Source organism: Humulus lupulus, chromosome 7 (genome assembly GCF_963169125.1).
Source record: "Humulus lupulus chromosome 7, drHumLupu1.1, whole genome shotgun sequence".
Classification (NCBI taxonomy): Eukaryota; Viridiplantae; Streptophyta; class Magnoliopsida; order Rosales; family Cannabaceae; genus Humulus; species Humulus lupulus.
The window spans coordinates 41,744,667-41,750,687 of NC_084799.1; the positions used below are offsets into that span (position 1 = coordinate 41,744,667).

Below are 6,021 nucleotides of genomic sequence, written 5' to 3' on the forward strand. Positions count from 1 at the left end.
TCAAGGAGCCTGTGTAACAAAGCCCTTACAACCGAGTATTATTGGCCAACAATGAGGAAAGACTCAATTGAATTTGTTAAAAGGCGCGACAAGTGTCAGAGGTTTGCTCAAGTGTCGCATATGCCACCTGAAAAACTCCATTCAACATTGACGCCATGGCCCTTCATGAAGTGGGGAATGGATATCGTAGGAAAGATGCCAACGGCGCCGGGACAAAGAGTATTTATGCTAGCAGTGACTGATTATTTCACCAAGTGGGTTGAAGCAGAAGCATACGCGCAAGTCAGGGACCGAGAAGTCAAGAGTTTTATCTGGAGAAATGTCATATGCAGATTTGGGGTGCCAAGGGAGATTGTGATGGACAACGGTTCTCAATTCATAAGTATCGAATTTCAAGATTTTTGTAAAAAATGGGAAATACAACTCTCGTTCTCGACACCCAGATACCCACAATCAAATGGACAAGCAAAAGTGACAAACAAGACCGTGGTATCATCGCTAAAGAAAAGACTAGACAGAGCAAAAGGAAGGTGGGCAGATGAACTTCCAGAAGTACTATGGGCCTACCGAACAACAAGAAAGACTTCAACTGGAGAAACCCTGTTCTCGCTAACCTATGGAACCGAGGCAGTCATTCCCGTAGAGACAGGACTCCCTTCCACAAGATTCGAGCACACGACAGATGCAAGAAATTGGCAAAACATTGGTCACGGGCTTGAAATATTAGATGAACGAAGGGAACAATCATTAATAAGGGTCGCAGCCTACCAACATAAAGTGGCACAACACTTTAACAAGAATATCAGAGTTCGACAATTCCATGTTGGTGACTGGGTCTTAAGAAGGGTCTTCCAGAATACAAAAGAAGCAGGAGTTGGAAAGTTGGGTCCGACATGGGAAAGGCCCTATAAGATTACCAAAATAGTAGGACAAGGTGCATATAGACTTCAACCATATGATGGACGCAACATAAGTAACAGCTGGAACACTGTTCATTTAAAACAGTATCACTTCTAAACTCTTAACTCTAAGTACTTTACCTTTATCATTATATAATCACAATACTAACTTAAGCATCGGAGGGTCGACGGCTTTGCTGTCGACCACACCCTCTGACATTCCAGGATTCGAAGACCGGCCAAGGAAAGCCAACACATACCCATTAAATAGGTAAAACGTTTCAATTATTTATTATTCTTTATTATAAGATCTCAATACTGACTTAAGCATCAGAAGGTCGACGGCTCTGCCGTCGACCGCACCCCCTGACATTAAACATGATTCAAATATAATAGTCAAGAGGCTAGTTGATGATCCATGTATCAGAAGTCTGAAATAAACCTGGACGAACACCTGATAATGAATATTAATTCAAACTCGACACAAGTCCAAGCATCACCATATAACATACCAACACTTGGACTGGGGAGAAAGGAGAAGGTCGAAGAAATGCTTGAAAAGACCAAGACAATAATCGTAGACAACTTATGACGATTCCAGGTTTGAATATCTTCTTTTTTTACTTTACTTTTCTCAAAAAATGTTGATTATGAATATTGTCATTTTACAATAAAATTTACACTTGGTCAAGTTTTACATACAAAATCAACCATCCCCAGATGGATGGATTTCCATAGGTTGGCACTCCTTGTTGCACAACCATCCCCAGATGGATGGTTGACCCAAGGTTGCCACTCCTTGTTACATGACCATCCCTAAACGGATGGCTTGCCCTAGGTTGGAACTTTTTGTCACACGACCATCCCCGGACGGATGGATGGACCCCGGACGGATGGTAGACACCATCCCCAGATGGATGGATTGCCATAAGCTGGCATTCCTTGTTGCATAACCATCCCCAGATGGATGGTTGGCCCAAGGTTTCCACTCCTTGTTACGTGACAATCCCTAACCGGATGGCTTGCCCTAGGTTGGCACTTTTTGTCACACGACCATCCCCAGACGGATGGATGGACCCTGGACGGATGGTGGATACCAGTCGGATGGATGGCCATAAATAGGTATTGTTGGCACTTGACGGTCCTCAGACCAATGAATGGATCTCTAAACAGATGGATGATGAATAACTATTGTTTGTCGCCTATCGTATGATATTATTGTAGAATACTACCAATGGTGCTATCTGACATAATCACATACCTCCTGTAGAGGACCATGATCACAATCACTTTATGCTTGGTCAAATTGTGTGATATTCATTAAACTTCAATCATAGTTGACTACCAACATTCAACTGTAGTGAAACGCATGATTTAACATAAAAAACCTCAACAATACAACAGAGAGCACAATTCGACATTCAAAAGGCTCAACAAAGAGCATCAAAAGGCTCTCTTTATCCTTTAATTGCCTCTTCAACTCTTCGTTTAATTCTTTACTTGCCTTAAGCATCTTGTCAACTTTCGTAAGACCCGATCGAAGCTCGGTGTTGGACTTTTTAAGATCACGGTTTTTTCCTTCCGAGGCGTTGATGGTCTCGACGAATATGAATCGCATTAGAAAGCATCTGTAAAAATAAATGAGTTAGTACAAACAAAATATACAAAAATGAAATAAGTAAAATAGGTTGCTTACCCGATAGGCTCCAGACACCAAATCATTGGATGACTCGACGGATCCCATTTCTTTCAAACGAGTCTCATCACGAGGACACAAGAGGGCTTCGACATATCCTTCAATAGACAAAGGGTTCGAATACACACAAGTATTCCTTGGAATGGTGACAGAGATATTTTCTTCCTCATCAAAATCAACCCTAGGCCTCTTGCTTGATCCTCCTTCGATGACCTTTGAAGGAACAATACTCTTTGAGGGCACGGGGTTTATTGATGGCTCTACAGTCGACGAATGGCCTTTCTTCTTACTCGCCGCTTTCTTGGCTTTTGCCAAGGCATCAGGACTGGAAGGCATTTTGAATGACATCTTTTTCAAAAATTTATCCGCTAGATTACGTTCTTCTTCTGTCAGATGGTTAAGAAGAATAAACTTGATACCAATCAACTCTAAAGCTCGCTTAAAAAAAAAATAGGAATACGACCATCCGATCCAATAAGAAGATTACCTTCACTCCGCCCCTCGACTTTGCTCCAAAGAAAACTGGAAGTCAAATTTGATTCCTTTAGCAATTTCTTCCAACTTCATTGCTTTTCAGGGATGGCTAAAATTTTCTTCAAATTCTGGTCACTATCGTACGACAAAGCAGGAAGTTTGGTCAATTCTTTATCTACAAAAAGAAAAAGAAAATACCAACATTAGGATTTCAATGGGTTGGAAACAAGACACAAGAAAAATAGGTAAAATAATCTAGCATGCAACACCTACCTAATACCCGCCAACTAGTAGGAAAACTATCGGCTCCAGGCGAGAACATTTCTTTTCCATGGAAGAAACAATAAGGTTCTTTCCACCAACGGTCATTGGATTTTATATTACAAACCAAGGACTTTTCTTCATTACGAGACACAAAACTATATCTTCCCTTCTCTTTATCATGTTCTCTCACTGTGTAATGAGCACGAAACTCTAATAACTCAACACTCATCCCGAACACCTCAGCAAACCTTTCGATGCCTAAGAGCACTCTCCATGCATTAGGCATTAGCTAACTAGGGGCTATATGATACCAGTTAAGTACTTTTGAAACAAAAAGAGGGAAGGGTAACCTGAAGCCTTGATGAAAGGTGTACTCATACATACCACACCAACCGGGGGTATCCCAATCGACCCGTTTGACAAACTTGGGTAACCTCATCTTAATACTACGAGGAATACCGAAAGATAATCTCATCTTAGCTAAAAGGGGAACTGTTAGTTGGGTTTCAGGATTTGCCCGTAAAATACCTTGTGATCTGCCAGAAAAGCTTGGCCCATCATCTTCACCCACTAGTTGCGCCAAGACATAACCCATCACTGGAGCTTCTTCGCCAGGTACCGCCAACCCGACGACATCGTGGTCTTCAATATCCCCACCATAATAATCATCTACCACTATAACATGATTAATAGGCAAAGCATCTAGGACATCATCACCAAAGTCGTCATCCATATTGATAACCTGATGACCATTACTATCAGTATCGGAATCTACCTCTACAAATGCGGGGTAGAACGCACTCCCGACGCTCGACATAAACTCCTATTCATGACATAGGTTGTCAAAATCTTAAAGATATATATATATATATATGATATTGCAACACAAAAATCCTAATTGGCTATTTCACACAACACATTAATGACATAGAACCTCGAAGGCTCTATTCTCACATAACGATTCCACTAGACACCAATAAAAGTGTCCCATTAAAGCGCATAACACTTGTTCACGATCCACAAAAGACTCAGTTTCCTACGCTAGGGACAGCCTAAAGTGGTACCCCATTCTTTATCACACCTACGTCAGAAAAGAGGTTTTTTGTTCATATCCCCATGACCGTCCTTTTATTTACTAGGGACACCAACACGGAGGTGCCCCCTCATCCGGCACGTGATGATCCCTAGACGGATACACAGCTTGGCAGTGACCCTCTTTGGTACCCTACGATTCCAAGACAGATACACAGCTTGGGAGTGACCCTCTCTGGTACCCTACAATCCCAAGACGGATACACAGCTTGGGAGTGACCCTCTTTGGTATCCTACGATCCCTAGACGGATACACAACTTGGAAGTGACCCTCTTTGGTACCCTACGATCCCAAGACGGATACACAACTTGGGAGTGACCCTCTTTGGTACCCTACAATCCCAAGACGGATACACAATTTGGGAGTGACCCTCTTTGGTACACTACAATCCCAAGACTGATGGATGACATTGGGTCCACCAATTATAACTCTCTACAATCCCCAAGTAAATATGTGATATCAAGACAAGCATTTTCTCATTCTACAATCCACCAAATTGTCTCAAACACTTAGTAAAATTTTGGGCAAAATATTTGCCAAATCAAAACCTAGAACAACCCACAAACACAAAAGCCCATAAACCACCAAAAACACATTTAAATTTTTATTGTCATTCATTCTAGATCAAAAAGCCAAAATATCAAGAACACCAAGAATATTTAAACCTTTCATGGAAACCCTATAAACCCATTTCACAATCTACCACAAAAAATCCTAAGGTTCTAGAAAAAATGCCAAAACAAAAACAAAAGCTCACCAAAATGTATTGAAAATACAAAAGAATCAAAGAAAATTCACCTACAGTTGTTGGAAGTCAATTCTCTGCTGAGAAATAATGCTACAAGTCACAACTTCTTCTCCATAAATACAGATGGGTTGGCCTAAAGTCCTAAAACAAGGCTACATGTTCTTCTTAAAATGAATGCAGTACATATATGCGAGGGAACCTTGAAAAATAAAGGGATTGCTCCTGCGCCGCACCACTTCGTTCTGATGCTCTATCTTAACCTCTGTACTGAGTTGGGTGAACATTAAACAAGATGGAGCATATATGCTATAGCAAAACGAAATGGAGACATGTACCGTATGCCATGGCCCATCCTTTAGGCCCAATAGTAAGTTTTCTTTTTCTCTTAAACGTTTATGAGTAGTATATATATTATTATCACATATAAATAATATTTATTATTATAATATATATTACACATCAGTTTTCTTTTTCTCTTTTCAATTAAAGGTTCATATACATATTGCATACGTGTTATACTCTTGATGAAGTATATATATTTTAATCACATATAAATGATATTTATTATAATATATATTACACATCATAGTCAACACTTAGGCATAATATATATATATATGTTTAATAATATATATGTGAAACATAATCTTAAAATATATTTTATTTAAATAAGCTTAATAATTACTATAACAAGAAGTGTATATATATTATTAAATTATCAAGCTCCATTTTAAATTGTTCTTTTATACACCTCAACAAAAATCCAACATTTTTCTAGATCACTCGACAAAATTATCTAAACTACATATCTTAAATTTTTTGCCAGTCGACGCTACTACTTTCCGAC

At 39.6% G+C, this 6,021-nt stretch overlaps 1 long non-coding RNA gene across 4 annotated transcripts; it reads right to left on the reverse strand.

Moving 5' to 3' along the window:
- Positions 1 to 1,548: 1,548 nt before the first annotated feature.
- On the reverse strand, positions 1,549 to 5,431 carry LOC133791234 (uncharacterized). Of its 4 annotated transcripts, none has more exons than XR_009874151.1 (4): positions 5,229 to 5,431; positions 3,083 to 3,244; positions 2,596 to 2,981; positions 1,549 to 2,527 (listed from the first exon to the last, which is right to left on the reverse strand). It is a non-coding gene; the product is annotated as an uncharacterized LOC133791234 (long non-coding RNA). The 4 variants fall into 4 exon arrangements; XR_009874150.1 differs by having other exon boundaries at positions 5,225 to 5,431; XR_009874152.1 differs by having other exon boundaries at positions 3,862 to 5,431.
- Between the last annotated feature and the right edge of the window lie 590 nt (positions 5,432 to 6,021).